This window comes from Aethalodelphis obliquidens, unplaced genomic scaffold (genome assembly GCF_003676395.1).
Source record: "Aethalodelphis obliquidens isolate GAN/ISIS:26980383/991018 unplaced genomic scaffold, ASM367639v1 scaffold77, whole genome shotgun sequence".
Classification (NCBI taxonomy): domain Eukaryota; kingdom Metazoa; phylum Chordata; class Mammalia; order Artiodactyla; family Delphinidae; genus Aethalodelphis; species Aethalodelphis obliquidens.
Genome location: NW_020838021.1, coordinates 6,649,506 through 6,672,145, shown reverse-complemented (window position 1 = coordinate 6,672,145; position 22,640 = coordinate 6,649,506). Strand labels below are relative to the sequence as shown.

At 38.5% G+C, this 22,640-nt stretch overlaps 1 long non-coding RNA gene across 1 annotated transcript in view; it reads left to right on the top strand.

Annotated features, from left to right (window-relative positions):
- Window positions 1-20,286, top strand: part of LOC113612440 (uncharacterized) — an 87,329-nt gene extending 67,043 nt beyond the window's left edge. The window contains exon 3 of the long non-coding RNA XR_003429853.1: window positions 20,140-20,286. This is a non-coding gene — a long non-coding RNA (uncharacterized LOC113612440). The remainder of the gene's footprint in view (window positions 1-20,139) is intronic.
- Window positions 20,287-22,640: the final 2,354 nt, after the last annotated feature.

The following is a 22,640-nucleotide window of genomic DNA, read 5'->3' as shown; positions in this document are numbered from 1 at the left end:
TTTTTTTTTTTTTTTTTTTTTTTTTTTTGCGTTACGCGGGCCTCTCACTGTAGTGGCCTCTCCCGTTGTGGAGCGCAGGCTCCGGACGCGCAGGCTCAGCGGCCATGGCTCATGGGCCCAGCTGCTCCGCGGCATGTGGGATCTTCCCGGACCGGGGCATGAACCCATGTCCCCTGCATCGGCAGGTTGACTCTCAACCACTGCGCCACCAGGGAAGCCCTGTTGGAAGATTTTTAATCACAGTCTCAATTTCAGTGCTTATGATTGGTGTGTTTATATTTTCTATTTCTTCCTGGTTCAGTCTCAGAATGTTGTGCTTTTCTAAGAATTTGTCCATTTCTTTCAGGTTGTCCATTTTGTTGGCATAGAGTTGCTTGTAGTAATCTCTCATGATCCTTTGTATTTCTGCTGTGTCAGTTGTTACTTCTCCTTTTCCATTTCTAATTCTATTGATTTGAGTCTTCTCGCTTTTTTTCTTGATGAGTCTGGCTAATGGTTTATCAATTTTGTTTATCTTCTCAAAGAACCCGCTTTTAGTTTTATTGATCTTTGTTATTGTTTCCTTCATTTCTTTTTCATTTATTTCTGATCTGATCTTTATGATTTCTTTCCTTCTGCTAACTTTAGGGTTTTTTGTTCTTCTTTCTCTAAGTGCTTTAGACTGCCACCATGCTGGGAAAGTAGTGGGTCAAGGGCTAGTAAAAATTCCATAAACTTTCCTATTGTATCAAAGTTGCCTTTTTTCTTGATTCAGTGTTTACTTAATGGCTCTAATGCATTGACTGTTTTCCAGAGTTCTGACAAGTTTGGTTCTAACAATTTCTGGTTATTTTGTGATGTTTCTTTGGTGAAATGAAAGCTTGGATCTGCCTACTGTGCCATTTTGCTGACATTACTCCCCTAATGTAGTCCTTTCTGAATCTCAGACTTTCTTGTATTTGTTCAATAAGGTCCCTTTCAAAGTGGCCCATGAGTTCTTTTAACATGACCCTAATAGTTTTTGATAGCATGTGTATTATCTTGTATGATAAAACATGGCTGACCTAGAATCAGCTATTTCTCTAAGATGCCCTAATGTCTTTTGATAGAACACAGTATTTCAAGTCCACAATTTGTGTGTTAGACAACTTGTTACTATTTGTTTGGCCAGTGTTTCTAGGCCTTTCCCATGTATAGAGATGGTGAAGATAGATGGCTAGGTAGAAAGAAAGAAGGAAGAGAGGGAGGAAGGGAGGGGGAAAGGAAGGAAGGAAGGAAGGGAGGGAGGGAGGGAGGAAAGAAACCTCATGAGTTCATATGTATACTTCCAATTCCAATTCAGGGCTACAGGGTTTTTACTTAACCTCTTCTGCTTATCTCCTTTCTTCTATTCCACATCCAGTTTCAACTGCTATTCTCAACTTACTCTGCTGTATTTCCAGTAAACCATTTTAGGCTATGTTGGGGCTCTTCTGTTCTAAGGTCCATGAGATACCCTGTTGCTTCCCTCTACTTTATTCTGCATGTCCCCTGATATCATGCTAGTTCTGCATGTTGATATCTGTCCTGCTCATCTGCTGGTATTTTGAGGTTGTGAGGGTATCTTATCACCTATGTTGCTCATGAGTTTTTAACTTTGATATCTAGTTGTTCTGTCTGCTTTTATTGTAGGATTCAGGGGGATTCTAAAGGTATGCTGCTGTTTCCACTATCTCCCCAAAATTCTTTCCTTTTATTACCATTTTAGATGTTGCCAAATTGACCTACAGAGACATTAAGTGACTTTGTTAATGTTACAGAGTAATTAGCAAAGCCATAATTAAGCCCCTGTGACTTAAGTAGAACCTGGAAGTTTAACCTCTACTCCATGCTGTCAAATCAAGAAAATACATGTTTATCATTACCTGGAGAGAGGATACTTTTTTACCTGTCCCATGATTCCTGCCTAGGACTTTATGTAAGGGGACTTCTGCTTCTCTTTTGTGTAGTAAGAGGGATATGGAGAGTTATTTTGGAGAGAATATTTCCAGTTTATCTTCTAAATCCTACACACTCCTTCCCAAGAACTTTGTTTTAACCAGAATACATGTATTGAAAAGACAGTGCAGGCTTACCTCAATCTCTCTCTCTCCTATCTCTCTTGGACCTCTGTACTCAGACAAGGTGAATTTCATATGTCTTTATGGGATAAGCAGATCAGTTCTAGTGGCTGCCAACTACTATTCTACTCTTTTATGATTTATTTACCTGGCTTGATAAATCATGCCTGCCCTTTAGTGGAGTTCATTATCTTAAAATTTGGGGTGATGAGGGAGTAGGAAGCCCAATTTTAGCTTTCACATCAAATCCAGTTTTCAAATCTAGATTTACTATTGGATAAAGCTAATTATTTGAACCCCATTTGGCTTCTTGTGCCCATTCTCACCAGAATAGTGATAAATATTTGTCACCTGAAATGTAACCATTACCAAATACAGCATCATAGAGTCTTCGTTATTGAGGCAATCTTCACTCTTGTCCAACCAATTTTTTGATAATCAAGTGCCTATACACCAAATTCAGGTAACTATCTAACTTCTCGTGATCACCCCTGATTATATGGCTATATCTTGGATCAAAACCACTAGCTTTAACTTGCCAAGTCCTTATTCCTTTGGCCTATTTTCTTAATAAGTGTAGAAGTAGTATAATGTGATGGTTAAGAACCTGAATGTTGTGTCAGACACATTTGGAACCTTGGGCAAGGTATTAACCTTGTGTCTTTATCATGAAAATGAGGCTAATAGTAGCTTCCTAATGATGTTCTTATGAGGTTTAAATTAGATCACGTATGAAAATCTCATAGTACTTTTCAAAGTAAGGACTCAAATATGTTGATTCCCTTCATTCTTACTAGGCACTTTCACTTGGTTGGTTTACTTAATACACAACTCTGTATGTTAGGTATTAATCTTCCTGTGGACCGGGATCATCAGCATTATCTATGAGCGTATTAGAAATGCAGACTCTCAGGCCCCACCCAGGCCTACTGTATTAAAATCTGCATGTTAAGAAGATCTCCAGGTGATACTTATGCACATTAAACTGCTAGAAGCACTGCTCTAATTGACTATGATATGCTGCCTCACCCTTTAAGGAGATACCAATCTTAAAAAGAATTAACTGAATTTGTGGAAGAGTAAAGGGGCCAGAGGCTGATGGAAATATGTAACACCTGTAGGAAGCTTGCCACCAAGAAAGAAACTAGATTGAAACTGAAATCGACAAGCAACACCAAAGAAGAGAATAGGGTAGGCTTCATTTCTGAAAGTGGTGATGGCCATGCCATGGAAATGGAGGTAGAATCAACAGCAGCTCCAGGTCCAAGCTAGACCAGAACACAGGTGGGGTAAGGAAAGCGATATATCAAGTTACCCAGAGCAACTCAGTGCTCTGTTGCCTTGAGGGGCACCTGGATATCTCAGCTGGAAATTGGCTACCTTGATGGATATCTCTCAGAAACTCCAGGACAAGGCAGAGGCTGTTCTGTGGTTGTATATTCATTTCCTTCTCACTGTGAGCATGGGACTTATCACCAGGCAGCAGAGAAGAGAAGAAGGAGGAGGTCTGATAAAGTAAGAAACCCGAAGACCAAAATGTAGAGAGCTTAATCCTAATAGACGGTTCACTGTTACCCTGGCTTTTGGTTTCTAGGTGGCAGAAAATGAAGTTTATGTAAGTGTAAATTGCTTGAAATAAATGGGTCATCACTCAAGGCTTGGAAATCTTTGTTAAATGGAAATTTCCATCACAGTATTATTCAAGTTATGGTTACTGTGACATAAGAGCTCTAATGGCTATACTTTATGGTGATGGGCAGCACTGATGTATGGAGTATACTGTATATGGGCAGCTATAATTGAATCACAGTAGGCTGTGGTCTTTTAGTTGTAAATGTTTGCAACAGACAAGGCTTCCATGTAGCCTAAGCAGTCAATTGTGAATATGCTGAGGTTGCAGCTGTGCTTGGAAGGACCCTTATACCAAAAGAGGTTTTTTTCAATCTGCTTACTTATGACACAGTTCTTTAGCTGGAGAGAAAGCTTCTTGTTCCTCGATTAGAAAAATGCTATGAAATGAAATTTAAAAAAAAACAAGGGAGGAAGAAAAGAAGAAATAGGGGAAGAGAAAGTCAGAGAGCCCAGGATGTGGGTGTTCAATGATGGGCAAGGGATCGAGTGTTACAATTTAGTTGGAAATAAGAGGGAGGGCCAGGGTGTGCACATGTACACACGTGCACGTGCGCACACATACACATAGGCTTCATCTTTTGACCCTGAGATGGACCTTTATGTTGTTTTATTTGTATGTCAAGACAGAGTTCACTGTAATTGATGAGTAAACAAGCATTGGGCACCCACCGAGCCAAGATCTATACTACAAATGTTTTCCAACTTCCAAACACAAGTTGCCCTACGGACAGACCTCAACCTGGCACACAACCTATGTTCTGACACTTTAAGTGATGTCTGGCTTCCCAGGCCTTCAACAAGAGCTGATTTGATTGCTAAGCAGTAAAACTAATAGCATAAGCTTGACAGCTGAAATCCAAAGTCAATGGACCATTTAGAGTGGAGGAGAGGAAGGCAAGGAAAAAGAGTAAGCAGAAAAGTAGGGAGTATGGAAATGGAGAAAAAATGAATAAAAGTGAGGAGAGTCAGAAACTATTCCAAGAGCCCCCTAAGACTTTGTCCATGAAAACTATTACTCCCACTCTTTTCATCTATTCCCTACCTTCTTCCTGGAGTGATGGAACAAAACTGTAAGTGGAATCATGATGCCCCATTGCTTATAAATTGTGTTTCATTGTAATTGTAATAAAATTCTAGAGCATTCAATGTCCAGTGTGATTTGAACTCTAACTATATATTCAACCTAATGTTCTATTTCTTTCACTCTTGCTAAGGAATATGGTTTTCTTTCAAGTCTTTGAAGATGCCAAGATGCTACCCCAGGCAAGAATAGAAATAGGAGAAAGAGCTGTTCATATAAACTGCTATCCACCCTTCAGGTCTTAGCTTAAATGTTCTTTATCAATGTTGCTGTTATTGTAACACTATCCCCACCTCTCCAAGCTATATTTGGACGTCTTGTTATATAGTCATAGAGCATCCTATAGTTTTCCTTTGTGGTACTTATCAGAATTATGAATTCTGCGAGCATATCTTTAATTTCTCTTTTCCCCACTAAACTGTAGGCCCCATGAGAAGAGGAAACAAGCTCTGATTATTCACTGTTATATTCTCAGAATCCAGTCTAGTACCTGGCTCAAAACTTTGAATGAATGAATGAGTATAGGGACTATAGAAGAATAATTTACTTCCTATTTGCTGTGTATAAGTTAGGAAGTTTGTAGTAAAGAATATACAAATAAATAGGCACTAGGAAACTGTCATGCTCAAAAAAAATCCTCTCTCCTGAGGTCCTAAGTACCTTCATGCTAACTTACACCATCCTAAATTTGCCCTCTTCTTAGTTCACCCTACCACTTTTTTATTCTTTTTTTTTAACATCTTTATTGGGGTATAATTGCTTTACAATGGTGTGTTAGTTTCTGCTTTATAACAAAGTGAATCAGTTATACATATACATATGTTCCCATATCTCTTCCCTTTTGCGTCTCCCTCCCTCCCACCCTCCCTATCCCACCCCTCCAGGCGGTCACAAAGCACCGAGCTGATCTCCCTGTGCTATGCGGCTGCTTCCCACTAGCTATCTATTTTACGTTTGGTAGTGTATATGTGTCCATGCCATTCTCTCGCTTTGTCCCAGCTTACCCTTCCCCCTCCCCATATCCTCAAGTCCATCCTCTAGTAGGTCTGTGTCTTTATTCCTGTCTTACCCCTAGGTTCTTCAGGACATTTTTTTCCTTAAATTCCACATATATGTGTTAGTATACGGTATTTGTCTTTCTCTTTCTGACTTACTTCACTCTGTATGACAGACTCTAGGTCTATCCACCTCATTACAAATAGCTCAATTTCGTTTCTTTTTATGGCTGAGTAATATTCCATTGTATGTATGTGCCATATCTTCTTTATCCATTCATCCGATGATGGGCACTTAGGTTGTTTCCATCTGCAGGCTATTGTAAATAGAGCTGCAATGAACATTTTGGTACATGACTCTTTTTGAATTATGGTTTTCTCAGGGTATATGCCCAGTAGTGGGATTGCTGGGTCATATGGTAGTTCTATTTGTAGTTTTTCAAGGAACCTCCATACTGTTCTCCATAGTGGCTGTACCAATTCACATTCCCACCAGCAGTGCAAGAGTGTTCCCTTTTCTCCACACCCTCTCCAGCATTTATTGTTTCTAGATTTTTTGATGATGGCCATTCTGACTGGTGTGAGATGATATCTCATTGTAGTTTTGATTTGCATTTCTCTGATTAATGATGTTGAGCATCCTTTCATGTGTTTGTTGGCAGTCTGTATATCTGTTTCTTGGATTGATCCCTTGATCATTATGTAGTGTCCTTCTTTGTCTCTTCTAACAGTCTTTATTTTAAAGTCTATTTTGTCTGATATGAGAATTGCTACTCCAGCTTTCTTTTGGTTTCCATTTGCATGAAATATCTTTTTCCATCCCCTTACTTTCAGTCTGTATGTTTCTCTAGGTCTGAAGTGGGTCTCTTGTAGACAGCATATATATGGGTCTTGTTTTTGTATCCATTCAGCCAATTTGTGTCTTTTGGTGGGAGCATTTAGTCCATTTACATTTAAGGTAATTATCGATATGTATGTTCCTATTCCCATTTTCTAAATTGTTTTGGGTTCGTTATTGTAGGTCTTTTCCTTCTCTGTGTTTCTTGCCTAGAGAAGTTCCTTTAGCATTTGTTGTGAAGCTGGTTTTGTGGTGCTGAATTCTCTTAGCCTTGGCTTGTCTGTAAAGGTTTTAATTTCTCCGTCAAATCTGAATGAGATCCTTGCTGGGTAGAGTAATCTTGGTTGCAGGTTTTTCTCCTTCATCACTTTAAATATGTCCTGCCACTCCCTTTTGGCTTGCAGAGTTTCTGCTGAAAGATCAGCTGTTAACCTTATGGGGATTCCCTTGTGTGTTATTTGTTGTTTTTCCCTTGTTGTAGTTTATCTTATGACAGGGCCGAAAGTAAGCTCATCACACGAGATGAATTGTGCCGAAGCACAGCAGTAGAGGGCTGCCGCTAGCTCAGGCAAAACAGCGCTGTCTGTCCTGCTGTGGTAGCTTTTATTAAAGCATTATCTATGTTTACATTTTAAGCCTTGTTTTCTTAACATTTCAGAAATGCCAAAGCAGCAACATATGCTTCTATTGATTATACAAGCAACAATGGGCTTTCTTGAAAACATGCCGTGCTTCGTCCTTGAGTGCAAAAGCAGCACAAAGTTCCCACCATTATTTTGATTATACTGAAGTAGCACAAGGACATTTCCTTGCATTCCCACCATTCTGATTATACTGAGGACATCTCATGGATCAGTGTGCAAAGCACTCAATGCTTATTTGCAGGCCCCCGGTTTGCCAGGGGGGGCTCAAGCATTCAGGACTGTTCACAGTTCTGGCTTATTCGCATGCCCCCGGTTTGTCGGGGGTGGGGGCTCAAAGCAATCAGGACTGTTTGCAGTTCTGGCTTAGTCGCCAGCCCCCAATTTGCTGGGGGGGCGCTCATGGGTCACGTCTCCTTTCCATGTCCTCAGTTATTCCACTACATTCCCTTGCTGCTTTTAATATGCTTTCTTTTTATTTAATTTTTGACAGTTTTATTAATATGTGTCTTGGCATATTTCTCCTTGGATTTATCCTGTATGGGACTGTCTGTGCTTCCTGGACTTGATTAACTATTTTCTTTCCCATATTAGGGAAGTTTTCAACTATAATCTCTTCAAATATTTTCTCAGTCCCTTTCTTTTTCTCTTCTTCTTCTGGAACCCCTGTAATTCGAATGTTGGTGCATTTAATGTTGTCCCAGAGGTCTCTGAGACTGTCCTCAGTTTTTTTCATTCTTTTTTCTTTATTCTGCTCTGCAGTAGTTATTTCCACTATTTTATCTTCCAGGTCACTTATCCGTTCTTCTGCCTCAGTTATTCTGCTATTGATCCCATCTAGAGTATTTTTCATTTCATTTATTGTGTTGTTCATCATTGTTTGTTTCATCTTTAGTTCTTCTAGGTCCTTGTTAAATGTTTCTTGCATTTTGTCTATTCTATTTCCAAGAGTTTGGATCATCTTTACTATCATTATTCTGAATTCTTTTTCAGGTAGACTGCCTATTTCCTCTTCATTTGTTAGGTCTGGTGGGTTTTATCTTGCTCCTTCATCTGTGGTGTGTTTTTCTGTCTTCTCATTTTGCTTATCTTACCATGTTTGGGGTCTCCTTTTTGCAGGCTGCAGGTTCGTAGTTCCCGTTGTGTTTGGTGTCTGTCCCCAGCAGCTAAAGTTGGTTCAGTGGGTTGTGTAGGCTTCCTGGTGGAGGGGACTAGTGCCTGTGTTCTGGTGGATGAGGCTGGATCTTGTCTCTCTGGTGGGCAGGTCCACGTCTGGTGGTGTGTTTTGGGGTGTCTGTGGCCTTATTATGATTTTATGCAGCCTCTCTGCTAATGGGTGGGGTTGTGTTCCTGTTTTGCTAGTTGTTTGGCATAGGGTGTCCAGCACTGTAGCTTGGTGGTCGTTGAGTGAAGCTGGGTGTTGGCGTTGAGATGGAGATCTCTGGGAGATTTTCGCCGTTTGATATTATGTGGAGCTGGGAGGTCTCTTGTGGACCAGTGTCCTGAACTTGGCTCTCCCACCTCAGAGGCACAGCACTGACTCCTGGCTGCAGCACCAAGAGCCTTTCATCCACACGGCTCAGGATAAAAGGGAGAAAAAGCAGAGAGAAAGAATTAGTAGAAGTAGGAAGGAAGGAAGGAAGGAAGGCAGAAAGAAGAAAGGAAGGAAAGAAAGGAGGGAGGGAGGGACGGTGGGAGGAAGGAAGGAAGGAAGGAGGGAAGGAAGGAAAAAAGAAAGAAAGAGGATAAAATAAAATAAAGTAAAATATAATAAAGTTATTAAATAAAAAATAATTATTAAGAAAAAAATTAACAAACGAAAACAAAAAAAAAAACCCGACGGATAGAACCTTAGGACAAATGGTGGAAGCAAAGCTATACAGACAAAATCTCACACAGAAGCATACACGTACACACTCACAAAAAGAGGAAAAGGGGAAAAAAACATAAATCTTGCTCTTAAAGTCCACCTCCTCAATTTGGGATGATTCATTGTCTATTCAGGTATTCCACACATGCAGGGTACATCAAGTTAATTGTGGAGATTTAATCCGCTGCTCCTGAGGCTGTTGGGAGAGATTTCCCTTTCGCTTCTTTGTTCGCACAGCTGCCGGAGTTCAGCTTTTGATTTGGCCCCGCCTCTGCGTGTAGTTCGCCAGAGGGCATCTCTTCCCGCTTAGATAGGACGGGGTTAAAGGAGACGCTGATTCGTGGGCTCTGGCTCGCTCAGGCCCGGGGGAGGGAGGGGCACGGAGTGCGGGACGTGCCTGCAGCGGCGGAGGCCAGCATGACGTTGCACCAGCCTGCGGCACACCGTGCGTTCTCTCGGGTAAGTTGTCCCTGGATCCCGGGACCCTGGCAGTGGCAGGCTGCACAGGCTCCCGGGAGGGCAGGTGTGGAGAGTGACCTGTGCTCGCACACAGGCTTCTTGGTGGCGGCAGCAGCAGCCTTAGCGTCTCATTCCCGTCTCTGGCGTCTGCGCTGATAGCTACAGCTCGCACCTGTCTCTGGAGCTCCTTTAAGTAGCGCTCTTAATCTCCTCTCCTCGCGCACCAGGAAACAAAGAGGGAAGAAAAAGTCTCTTGCCTCTTCGGCAGGTCCAGACTTTTTCCCGGACTCCCTCCCGGCTAGCCGTGGTGCTCTAACCCCTGCAGGTTGTGTTCATGCTGCCAGTCCTCTCTCTGCGATTTGACCTAAGCCCGAGCCTCAGCTCCCAGCCCCCGCCCGCCCCGGCGAGTGAGCAGACAAGCCTCTCGGGCTGGTGAGTGCCGGTCGGCCCTGATCCTCTGTGCGGGAATCTCTCCGCTTTGTGCTCCGCACCCCTGTTGCTGTGCTCTCCTCCGCGGCTCTGAAGCTTCCCCCCTCCGCCACCCGCAGTCTCCGCCCGCGAAGCGGCTTCCTAGTGTTTGGAAACTTTTCCTCCTTCACAGCTCCCTCCTGCTGGTGCAGGTCCCGTCCCTATTCTTTTGTCTCTGTTTTTTCTTTTACCCTACCCAGGTACGTGGGGAGTTTCTTGCGTTTTGGGAGGTCTGAGGTCTTCTGCCAGCATCCAGTAGGTGTTCTGTAGGAGTTGTTCCACGTGTAGATGTATTTCTGGTGTATCTGTGGGGAGGAAGGTGATCTCCTCGTGTTACTGTTCTGCTATCTTCCCCTCGTACCCAGCCCTACCACTTTAAGTGTTCGGTATTCTGAAGGTTTTATCTCACTCTATACTTTTTTCCATTTACTGAAATTATAAGTTCCCTAAAGAGCTCTACATTACTTTTTTTTTTTTTTTTTTTTTGCGGTACGCGGGCCTCTCACTGTTGTGGCCTCTCCCGTTGCGGAGCACAGGCTCCGAACGCGCAGGCTCAGCGGCCATGGCTCACAGGCCCTGCGCTCCACGGCATGTGGGATTTTCCCGGGCTGGGGCACGAACCCGCGTCCCCTGCATCGGCAGGCGGACTCTCAACCACTGCGCCACCAGGGGAAGCCCTACGTTACTTTTTATAGGGCATTTTCCTTCTGGGATCTCCAGTGAAGCTGGAGAGAGAACAACAGGAAAATAGAGGGCAGCAGAAGGTACCTGAGGGGCATTTGTTTGTATGGGTTGATTTTGTGTTCATTGACAGTTTCCAAGTCAACTGTTGCCATAGACCAGGGTTACAAACTTTTTCTGTAAAGAACCAGATAGTAAATGTTTTCAGCTTTGTGGGCTATGTTTGTTTTCTGTTACAAGTACTCAATTCTCCTGTTGTAATGGCAAAGCAGTCATAGACAATACCTAAATGAATAGTTGTGGCTGTGTTCCAATAAAACTTTATTTACAAAAACAGACAACAGTCTGGATTTGGCCCACAGGCCATTGCTTATTCACTCCTGCATCTAGAGAGCTATTGGTCAGAGTCAGGGTGCCTTGCCTTATCACCTAGTACTTGTTTTAGACACTCCTCAGGTTAGAGGGTATCCCCTAAGGAAGAATTCCTTAGTGGAAGGGTGTAATAGGAAATAGCACACTTAGAACACAGCTGTCAGGCCTTTCTTCCCTTCTGACACCAGTGTTATAGATGAGTAGTGTGTGAGTAGTAGGAGTCGTTAATCTATTGGTACCATTTGAAACCCTGTCCTTTCTACAGCTAGTATAATTACAGGTAACATGGTACTACATTAATATAGCAAGGGATTTGATCTTTTTTATCTAATTTTTTTGTGAACTGAATTTCTAGAGAACCAAGCAATACTTGAAACCTCTCAGGTATATCACAAGCTGGAGAACAGATATATGCAATTTACTACTGCCTTTCTTTCCTGAAGGAGAGGAAAGGATATGGAATTGTTTGGTTAGGGTGGAGCTCCATGAGGAATGAAAGCACATTCTAGGGGAGGTTACAGAAGATGAACCAGTTCAGAAGAAGCTGGTGAATTTGTCTGGGGCCATATGGCATAAATTGACATAATTGAATCTATATATTACTCTCAGCTGTGAACCAGGTATTGCCCCTTAAAAACAGGCACTAGATAATGCGGGAGATAGCCCTTTCCCAAGTAGCATTATCCATGAACAAAATTCTCTCTACTCCTCTTTGCTAGGTACTGCAATATCTTCTAACAGATTGTTTGGGGCAAAACCAATACAACAAATTTAAAATATGAGTACAACTTCCTAATTGGGTATTTACATCCTAGTTGGATGAAGAACTCTGGGCATTTTGCCTTTGAGTGGCAAAAATCAGGTTGGGGTATATATGGTCTGCTTCTAGTCAAATATAACACAGTTCTTAAGAAAGTAGACTCTGAAATCAGAGTCTAGGTTCAAATTCTGGTTTCCCTCATTTAGTATGTGACTTTAGACATGTTATCTAAGCTCTCTGGACCTCAGTTTCTAAAACTTTAAGATGAGATAATGTGTGGGAAGTGCTTAGTTCCCTACCTGACACACAGCACTCAACATATTAGCTATTATTATTTTCCTCTTTACTTTCCTGACCTATTGCCAAAATGAATGTGAGAGTGTGTAGAATGGTGAAAAGTGAGCAGTTTCAGAATCAGACAAATCTGAGTTTAAATACTGATTCAAAGACTTATTAGCTGTGTGAGTATGGGTAGATTATGTACATTAGTTTAGCTAATCTCAGTGAACTTCAAGTTTCCCTGTCTGTAAAATGGGGATAATTTCACAAACATAATATATGAATAATAATTGTGAAGATTCAATATTACTTATGTTAGTTTTCTCCCCAACACTCTCTGGACCTCAAAATTGTTTTAACAGTAGAATCTATTTTGTCTCTATATTCTGAGTTCTCCATACCATCCTGCATATACTTTAATGCCTCCTTGTCTCTCTGGATTCCTGCTATGGTGTCCTACCTTAGTTCTTCCACCTTCAGGACTCTGGAGATCTGAAACCTAAGGGAACAAACTCCAAGGATGGTGCACTCTGAGAGACTAGGCTAGGGATGTAGAGGCAATCATTGTGAATAAACAGAGAGCTATAGAATGTACCTACTATGACTTAGGACTGAAGCAGTATCTTCCTTGGGGATTGTAATGAGGAATACACAGTCCTACATCCATGCCCAGAACAGGAGACATTCTCCTTTTCCAAATCTGTGCAGCTGTTGGCAGGATGTTCTTCAAGGTTTTCCCAATACCCCATTATACTTTTTTCCCATACTGGTTTAGAGTATCACCTTACAAGAAATTATTTTCTTCAGCACCCCCGACTGGACACTTCCAGGCTCAGCATTTCTGAACACATAAGAAAATGTTTCTATAAATCACCCTGTAAGATCCTAAAGAGCTTTCTGAATCATCAAAGATAAACTGAAATGAGCTGAAAGGTTAATTTAAAGCACATGGATTTTGAATTCTTAATCTGTTAAGTGACTTGAGTTGTACTCAGATTTTGTAAATGTTGCTAAACCCTCTGTATTTGCATGACAAATGTACACAATATTCATTTAACTGAAGCAGTCCATTACTGCTGGACTGCTGGAAGACCAAGAATGGGCTGAATTAGATTGTTCTACTGTAACAGTCTCTTACTAAATAATATTGGGCTTGATAGCAACCTGCTCTTACAATATATACTAAACAGAAGAACGCTTTCCTGGAACAGAAGGTGGACCACTTTTGCATGTGCTATTAAAGGGATATATTTACTCAGTTGCTTTTAATATCTCTGTGAATTAAATTTAGGTTTTTAAATATTCTACTGAAGCTGCCCTTATAATGGAAGCTTCCTACATAAGTATATACACATGCACCTCTTTTGTATTGCACCATAGCTAAAATCTTTGCTTTCCACACCATTATCTGATCCCATCCTATTTCTCCAACTTTATTTCCCATGGCTACCCAGCAAAGAATCTAGATTTCATTAAAGTTCACTGACCCCAACATGTTGTGTTCATTCCTATTTTTACTCACATTGTTCTTTCTGCCTGCAATGTCCTTTCTTCTTTTTCCCTCTGCCCAGCCAAATCTTAGTAATCTTTTAAGGCCCATTTCAAGATGCCTCCTCCAAGAAGCCTTCCTTGATTTCTATAACCTTCAGACATATTATTCCCTCTGTATGGAACATACCCTTCTTCTCAGATTGCTATGTCTTGTCATACATTTTTCTACCACAGGGTGGTCTTCCCTGCCACACCGGACAACATCAGTTTTTCTTAAAAGTGGAACTGTGGGTTATTTAGAAGTATAATATTTAGTATATGAACATTTGTGGATTTCCCTGGATATCATTTTGTTATTAAATTCTAGTTTAATTTCACTGTGGTCAATGAACATATTCAGTATGATTTTAATCATTTAAAATTTGTTGAGACTTGTTTTATGGCCCAGTATATGGTTTATTTTGACACATGTTCCATGTGCACTTGGAAATAATGTGTATACTACAGTTTTTCTATAACGTGCAGTGTTGTATAAATGTCAGGTCATTTTTGTTAATTGTTGTAGCAGATGCTGTCAGTGCCTCACTCATATCCTTGGGACGTTACCATGTGCTTTGACTTACTTCATATTGCCCACAACTTACAACTCTATGACTGAGGGCTTTTCCAGGAAGGTGGAAGGTCATGATGGCCATGTGTACATTGTAGACCAGAAGTGCTAGAGAACTTATTCCCCTAGAGAGTAGCCCTGTAACTGATGACTCTTGGGAGTAGGTGTATGTGTATAAATTATCTAGGTCTATTACTCCTTGGGTGGGATAATACAGAGGAAGTGTTTGTTCATTTCTTTTACCTTTGTCTCAAAGATGCCTGACAAGAATAAGCTCCAGTGTCCACAGCAGCACATAGCAGTAGTTGACTCTTCTTTCCTTTAACAATTCCCCAGTCCACTACCAGTATTCCCTGGACCTCCCAATAATTAGCATTTAAATCCTTATCTCCAAATCTGCTTCTCCAAACTAAGACAATTTATTTATATCTTCTATATCCTCACTAATTTTTTATTCAGTTGTTTTATTATTTAGTGAGACAGGTGTGTTAATGTCTCCTAATCTGATTGCAGGTCTGTACATTCTTTCCCTTCTGCCAATGTGTGCTTTGTATATTTTTAACCTATATTATTGGGTGCGTGCAAATTTAAAATTATCCCTTCCTGTTGAGTTGACATTTTATCATTATTAAGTTTGTCTCTTTATCTCTTACCCTCTTATTTTCTTTTTTAAAAATTTTACTGAAGCATAATTGATTTGCAATGTTGTGTTAATTTCTGCTGTATAGAAAAGTGATTCAGTTATACATACATATGTTCTTTTTCATATTCTTTTCCATTATGGTTTATCACAGGATATTGAGTACAGTTCCCTGTGCTATACAGTAGGACCTTGTTATTTATCTATTCTATATATAATAGTTTGCATCTGCTAATCCCAAACTCTCAATCCATCCCTCCCCTACCCCACTCCCCCTTGGCAACCACAAGTCTGTTCTCTATGTCTGTGAGTCTGTTTCTGTTTCATAGATAAGTTCATTTGTGTCACATTTTAGATTCCACATATAAGTGATTTGTGGAATCTAAAATATTTGTCTCAAATATTTGTCATATTTGTTTTTCTCTTTCTGACTTCACTTAGTATGATAATCTCTAGGTCCATCCATGTTGCTACAAATAGCATTATTTCATTCTTTTGTATGGCTGAGTAACATTCCATAATATTCCATAGTATGTGTGTTTGTATACATATATATGTGTGTGTGTGTGTATAATATATCACATCTTTATCCATTCATCTGTCAATGGACATGTAAGTTGTTTCCATGTCTTGGCTATTGTAAATAGTGCTTCTATGAACATAGGGGGTGCATGTATTGATATCTTTTCAAATTATACTTTTGTCTGGATATATGCCCAGAACTGGGATTGCTGGATCATATGACAACCTATTTTTAGATTCTGAGGAACCTCGATACTGTTCTCCATAGTGGATGTACCAATTTACATTCCTACCAACAGTGTAGGAGGATTCCCTTTTCTCCACACCCTCTCCAGCATTTGTTATTTGTAGACATTTTAATGATGGACATTCTGAGCAGTGTCCTCTTATTTTCTTAACTTACCTTCCTTTGGGTTAGTTGTATGCATGGTGTATTCTTTTGACTCTTTCATGTTTTATATTTCCTTATATTTAAGGTATGTCTCTGGTAAGCAGCATGTTATTTGAGTTTTATTTTCATTTTTAGAGTGACAATATTTGTCCTTTATTTGGAGTCTTTAGTCATTTATATCTAATGTAGTTACCAATGTATGTGGGTTTATATCTACTAATTTACTGTGTACTTTCTTTTTGGCCTATCTTGGTTGTTTCTCTCTTTCTCCTTTTTTGGATTCTTTTGAATTAATCAAATATTTTAAAAATTCTATTATTTCCTTTATTGCCCTGTTAGTAATAAATACTTCATATCGTTTAATGGTTGCCCTAGAGACTGCAACATGCATCCTTGTCTCATTAAAATGTGATCTAAATTAGTGCTTTTATTACTTCCCAAACGTGCAAGGACCTTTTAATATTTTACCTCTATTCACACTCCTCCTACATTTTGTGATATGTTGCCAAAAATTTTGATTCTACACATATTTAAAACCATACAATTTAGCATTATTATTGCTTTAAATGCTCAATATCCTTTTAAATTTACCCTTTCTGGAGTTCATCATTCTTTTCTGCATTACTGTACTTCTACCTTAGATCATTTCCCTCTCATAAACATTTCCTTTTTAGTATGTTTTAGTGCAAATTTGATAGTAAGGAATTCTTTTAGCTTTTGTTTGTCTGAAGATGTTTTATTTTGCCTGCATAAAGATATTTTCACTATAAATTGTATCGTGAGTTTGCATTATTTGCTTTCAGTCCTTTAAAGAACTCCTATTTTATTCTTCCTTTAGTCTTTTCTGAAAGAAAAATTAGCTGTTAGCCTTATTAGTGCTTTTTGGAAGGTAATGGAACTTTAAAAATTCCTTTGTCTGATTTTAGCATTATCTTTTTTGTCTTTGATTTTCAGAAGCTTTACCATGATGTGCTTTGTGTGGATATATATATACATACACACACACACACACACACACATGCACACAACACATACATACACATTGCTTGGGATTCATAGATATTATCTTATCTATAGTTGATGGTGTTCATCACTTTTAGAAAACTATTGGCTGATATTGTTCCAAATATTCTTCTGATCCATTTTCTCTCTTTTCTTCTTAGATTCCATTTACACATATAATAGACCTTTTATATTTTTCTTTTTCTCTCTATGCTTCATTCTGTACATTTTCTACTGACCTACCTTCAAGTTCACTATTCATCTACTGTATTCTGTATGATTCACTGTTAAACCTATCTATCAAATTATTAATTTGGGTTACTTAAAATTTTTAATTCATTTATATTTCTAAGATTTCAATTTGATTATTTTTATTATTTATTTCTGTGAAATTTTCTATATTTTTGCCTGTATTCTTGAAAATATTCATCATAGTTCTTTATAAGTTTGTGTTTTATAACTTCAATATCTGGATCACCATTGGATCTGTTTCTATTGACTGCCTTTTCTCTTGGATTTAAGTCGGTTGGTCCTGTTTCATGCCATGCCTGTTAATTTTATACTGAATACTAGTCATGCAAGAAAAATTTAGAGGCTCTGGATCTCATTATTTTCCTTTAGGGAGAATATACTTTCCTTCTTACAGGAAGATAGAGTATGGCCAAATTGCCTTGATCCTATTGAGGCTGGTCTATTTACATTTTGTCCTTTCTCTGGAACACATCCCTTTCAGAGTCTTACCAGAAAGCCTTGATCATTTACCAGGGTGCTTCTTCCTTTGTAGGCTCTAACGTCTATTTTTTGTCTCCTTAGTGCCATGACACTGCTGGAATCTCTGCTTAGCCTTTTCCCCTCTTACAGCTACTTTTAGTTTGGTTTCTCAGAATAATACTCCATACAAGTAAAGCTTGGAACTTATAAAACTGCTTCAAGGGAAAATTGTGTGTAGAATGTTAGACTCACTTTGCTGTGGTTCCCTTTTCTCTGAAATATTGGCCCTTAGATTATGGCTTTTTTGGTAGCCCTAAATGCTAACATTTGTTTTCTAAGCCCAGTGAGACTGCTGCAAGCTCAAGAAATCTGCTTTCTGTTAGCCTTCATGCTCCTTGCAAGAATTGTAGAATGCCTTAAAAGGGAAAAGAGCCACAATTTTAGGGTTTACTTCAGTGTGCCTTCATTCTCACTTGACCTTGATATATCAAGTCTGGCTGCCTTGGGTATACTCTGATGTCTTTGAACAGCTCTCTGTGTTTTATATACATACTCCAATTTGTTTCCGTTCTCTCTGTGAGCTTGACTCAAGTCTTGGCTACCTTGTGTGTGCTTTTATGCCTTCAAATCACTCTTTTTATTTTTAAATAGCATTATAATTTTTCTTGGTTCCTGGTGAAAGGGGTTGTCTGATACCTACATCTAAGTTAGAAATAGACTTCTGGTACCTTCATTTTGAAGTCCCTTCTTGCTATTTATAGAAGTATATGTTAACTAATTTCTTTTAGAACTTTGAAAATCTCATTACACTGTTTCTGTTGACAAGTTTTCCATATTGTTGCTCCTTTGATGCTAATATGGCTTTTTTTCTGGCTGGATTTAATATTTTCCCTTTGTCTTTGGTTATTAGTAATTCTCTTATGACATGTCTAGGTGTTGTCTTAATTGTATTCTTATTCCTGGCATTTATAGTGGTTCTTGAATCTGTGGCTTAATGTCTTTTATCAGTTTGGAATATTTTCAGACATTACTTCTTCAGTATTATTTCTGCCCAATTGTCTTTCTCCTCTCCAATCATGCATTTATATATATACATATATATATACATATATATATAGCATATATATGTATACAACATATATAACATTATATATAGTTATATTCGTATATGTATTATTATATATATTGGGTATATATCATATATATGTTATATATTATTATATACCATATTATTCATATAATATATATATACATGTATAAACAATCATATATATGATTATTCCATCATATTCAATAATTTGATTGTGTATTTTCTGTATTTTCATTTGTACCACCATAATTGTGAACACAGGTTAAAAAACAAAAAATCCAGTAGATATAGCACCTTCACCCTATCAGGGAGCCCAAGAGATATGCAAGTATATACAGAATTGGTCTGTCATGCACATAGGGCATTTACAGCTTCCAAAGATAAGTACCAAGATGTGTGTAAATCCCTTTGACACAAAGATATTACTGCCTTTGTTTTTAACTGCTGAATATCATTCTATTCATGTAGGCCCAAGTCCCAAATGCCAACTCACATCTCTTCCAATCCAAGTGCATTCTCACATAGTGAACAAGGCAGATATAGACACAATATTTACATAGCTTTATAATTTCCAAGATCCAGGCCTGATGTGTTAGGCCTTTACTCACGTTCATTTCTTTTTGTTTCTCTGTGCTTCGGGATGAACATTTTTCTGACTAACCTCCAATTAACTATGTCTTTCTTCAGTTTTGTCTACTGTGCAAAGAAGAGAAAAAACAATTTTTTTGAGTTCTTTCAATTAGTGTACCTCTAAATTCTAGAATTTCTATATGGTTTTTGTGGGGAGTTTTTGGTATTTTGGGGATTTTTTTTTGGCCATGCTGCATGACATGTGGGATCTTAGTTCCCTGACCAGGGATTGGCGCCCCCTGCAGTGGGAGCATGGAGTCTTAACCACTGGACCATCAGGGAAGTCCCATATGGTTCTTAATTTTTAGTTTCTAGCTTTCTGACAAGTTTTGTTATTTTTTTGAAATTCTTCAACTATAATAGTCAGAATTATTCTATAGCCCTTGTCTGATAACTTCAACATATGAATCTCCTGTTTTTCTATTTGTAGTGTGTATTTTTTCTTTAATTTCTCACATCCTTTATTTGTGCAAGGTTGGGTATATTTTATTCAAGGCCAAAGAATTGTGTATAAGATTTTAGATAAATTTGATGTTCTAGATGATGTTCTCTTCCTCCAGAGATGATTTAATTTTCATTCTGGCAAATAGTTGGGTGAAGGCATTTAGCAATTCCAGATTTCCTTAATCCATGAAGGTTTGAGTGTCTTTGTAATGATTTGTCTATTCTAGTAGTGTGGCAGTGGAATCTAGACCTTCAAATTCCCAACTGAAAACCTTAGATGTTTAACAGAAATCCTCTTTTTTATTACTCCTGAACTACAATTTATAGCTTTTATAGTATGTAATAATTATGAAGAAATATATATATACACACGTTATATAGAATATATACTCTTTGTGTGTTATTTATATTACATTATATTATTTTATATAAAATTTTCATTTTTATGTTTCAGATTATTTTTGGTGTCCTCAGTAGATGGATTGGTCTGAAAGTAACTGGTCTGCCACCATCAGAAACGTAAGTCTGCCAAAGACTAACGAAGTAAAGCTGTACAGGGATTGCATAACTACAAACAAACCTGGAATTCAAGAAAATTTCAGGGTAAGTAAAAAAATAAATTTCACAAAGCCCTACTTATATTATAGTTATTTAAAATAGTCAACTGTTTACAAATAAGGTATTTCATTGTATGAAAGTGTTTATATTTTGAAAATATTGGTTGATGAATGGTACATACTTTTTAAAAACACAATTTTTAAAACGTTTCCATTTGGCTCTTTTTATATAATAACATTTTAATTTTTTCTGTGCGTATGTGAGTGAGAAAATATGCTTATTCATCAGTGAATTCTAGAGCACTTCTCATATGCAATGTGTAATGCTAACTGTGCCTATAAACTGACTATTCCTGTAGGACATCCTGCTATTTAGGGCATAAGCCCAAAGTCTGGGAGCCACTGCATACCTACTGGCCAACAATTAAAATAAGTTGCTAAGTATCCAGGAGGGAATAAAGAGATTTACACTTACTAATATTATAAAATCTAATCATAAAAGTAATAGTAAGTGGCATAGCTGATCACAGATTAGGATATTATTTTATTTTCATGTAGTAGTTCAAAGCAAGCCTGGTTCACCTGAGGATTTGACTAATTACTACAGCCTCATTAGACCAGTGATATACCACCTAGCCCTTTCAGATATGCTATTTATAACTCCATTATGAAAATTCAAAGGAGAAAATTTAACATAGAACAGGTAATACCACCATTATAATTTCTTTATTCAACATACATTTGTTGAGTACCCATAATAACCCAGGTTTTTATGTGAAGTGCTATGGCTACAAACATATGACTCTGTTTTCATGTTATTTGAATATAAAAAAATAAAAATCATAGGAATAGATGAGATTTTCATGGAGTCCAGGCTGAGTAGAAAGGAAAGTGAAGCCAGAAATAGTTTGATTATCTGGCAGAAAACATGGGAGTTAACAAACAATAACTATAAATGAGACTGAAGGAAGTTGGTTAGGCAGGAATGATGGTAGAAAAGCTGGAATAAAAAGAAGTTTTGGTTTATGTGTGGTATTGGAGTTTTAGTTTTTAAGAGATGGCATAGTTCCTGATAATCATTTGGTATCCAATGGGAATAGGTGTCACATGTCGATTGATTGTGATTTTAAGGAGTCCAGAAAGCCTAAGGCCAGGGTTTTGGATTCATGAACAATGAAAATATTGAGGTTCTACAGTCCTAAGTTGAAAATGTGTGGTAGTAGCTGTGATACAGGTAGGAAAGAACAGATGAGGATGATCGACCAGGTATCAGGCCACAAAGGGACAAGAGTGCTTACTTACATAAGGATGAATGAGTAATCGTGTGGAAGCGGTAGTGTTAGCAATGGACTTTCAGAAGATAGCAATTCATGTCTGTCATATTCTCACCACAGAATATCCGATTTAAGACCACGTTCAAAAGAGCACAGGAAATCAGCAGACCATTATTTTTATCTCAGGTCTGCCATCTACTACTGTGAGGTGACCATATAATTGATAATCAAAACTGAGGAAATTTGGAGAGTGATAAAGAATGCTGTTAAAAATACACCAAAACAACAGACGTAAACTGGGACTGGCCAGGGCAAAAAGGTACATATGGTTACCCTATGGGCAGTTCATATTGCTTCACTTGTAAAATGTGGACAGTATCCACTCTAAGACAAGTGTGTGAAAGTATTGAACCCCATTAGTGAGTGCTCAAATAACATTTGTCAAATTGAAATATTTTGTCCTGTCTTGCCCCAGGAACTGTAAGTTCATTGAAGTCAGAGGATACAGCTATTTTTTCTTTGCAGCCCTGCAATAATTAGTACAAAAGTATGCATTCAGTGAGAATCCAATAAGTTTAACTGTGATTATGTTTTTGTAACTTTATTTGGATCCCACTGCAATTTACTCTCATGCCTCGATTATTTTGAAGACAAAACTCATCCTTAATATAGGTAAGAATATAGGGGTGGGAAAGTTTTGCAAATTAGCAAATTCAGGTAGACTGTGTTATGAAAGCAAGATTCTGAAAATGAAATTCAGGTTTGTATTAGTGCCTCAGGATCTGGAGTTCAGCCGATTCTTTTTCATTCAATCTTGTGAAGGGCTCTTCTGCCCTGTGGGCACTAAAACTGGTTGGTCTCAAACAGATGGAAGTACTTTGGGCATGACTCTGACTTCCATTTTGCCAGTTCCTGGTGCTACTTAACCCAAATGCAAGAAGTCAAGGACAGGCTTAAAGTTTGTCTCTTAGATGATACAGAAATTTGGTGCAGGCAAACTTAGGGTTAATACTTGGCACCGACCTTGTCTAGATACTTGGCATTTCAGTTACCCTGGTGACTTAAACACTTTTCTTGAGACACAGAGGAATAGGCATATTTTTCGTCATCCCTTTGGTAAACAT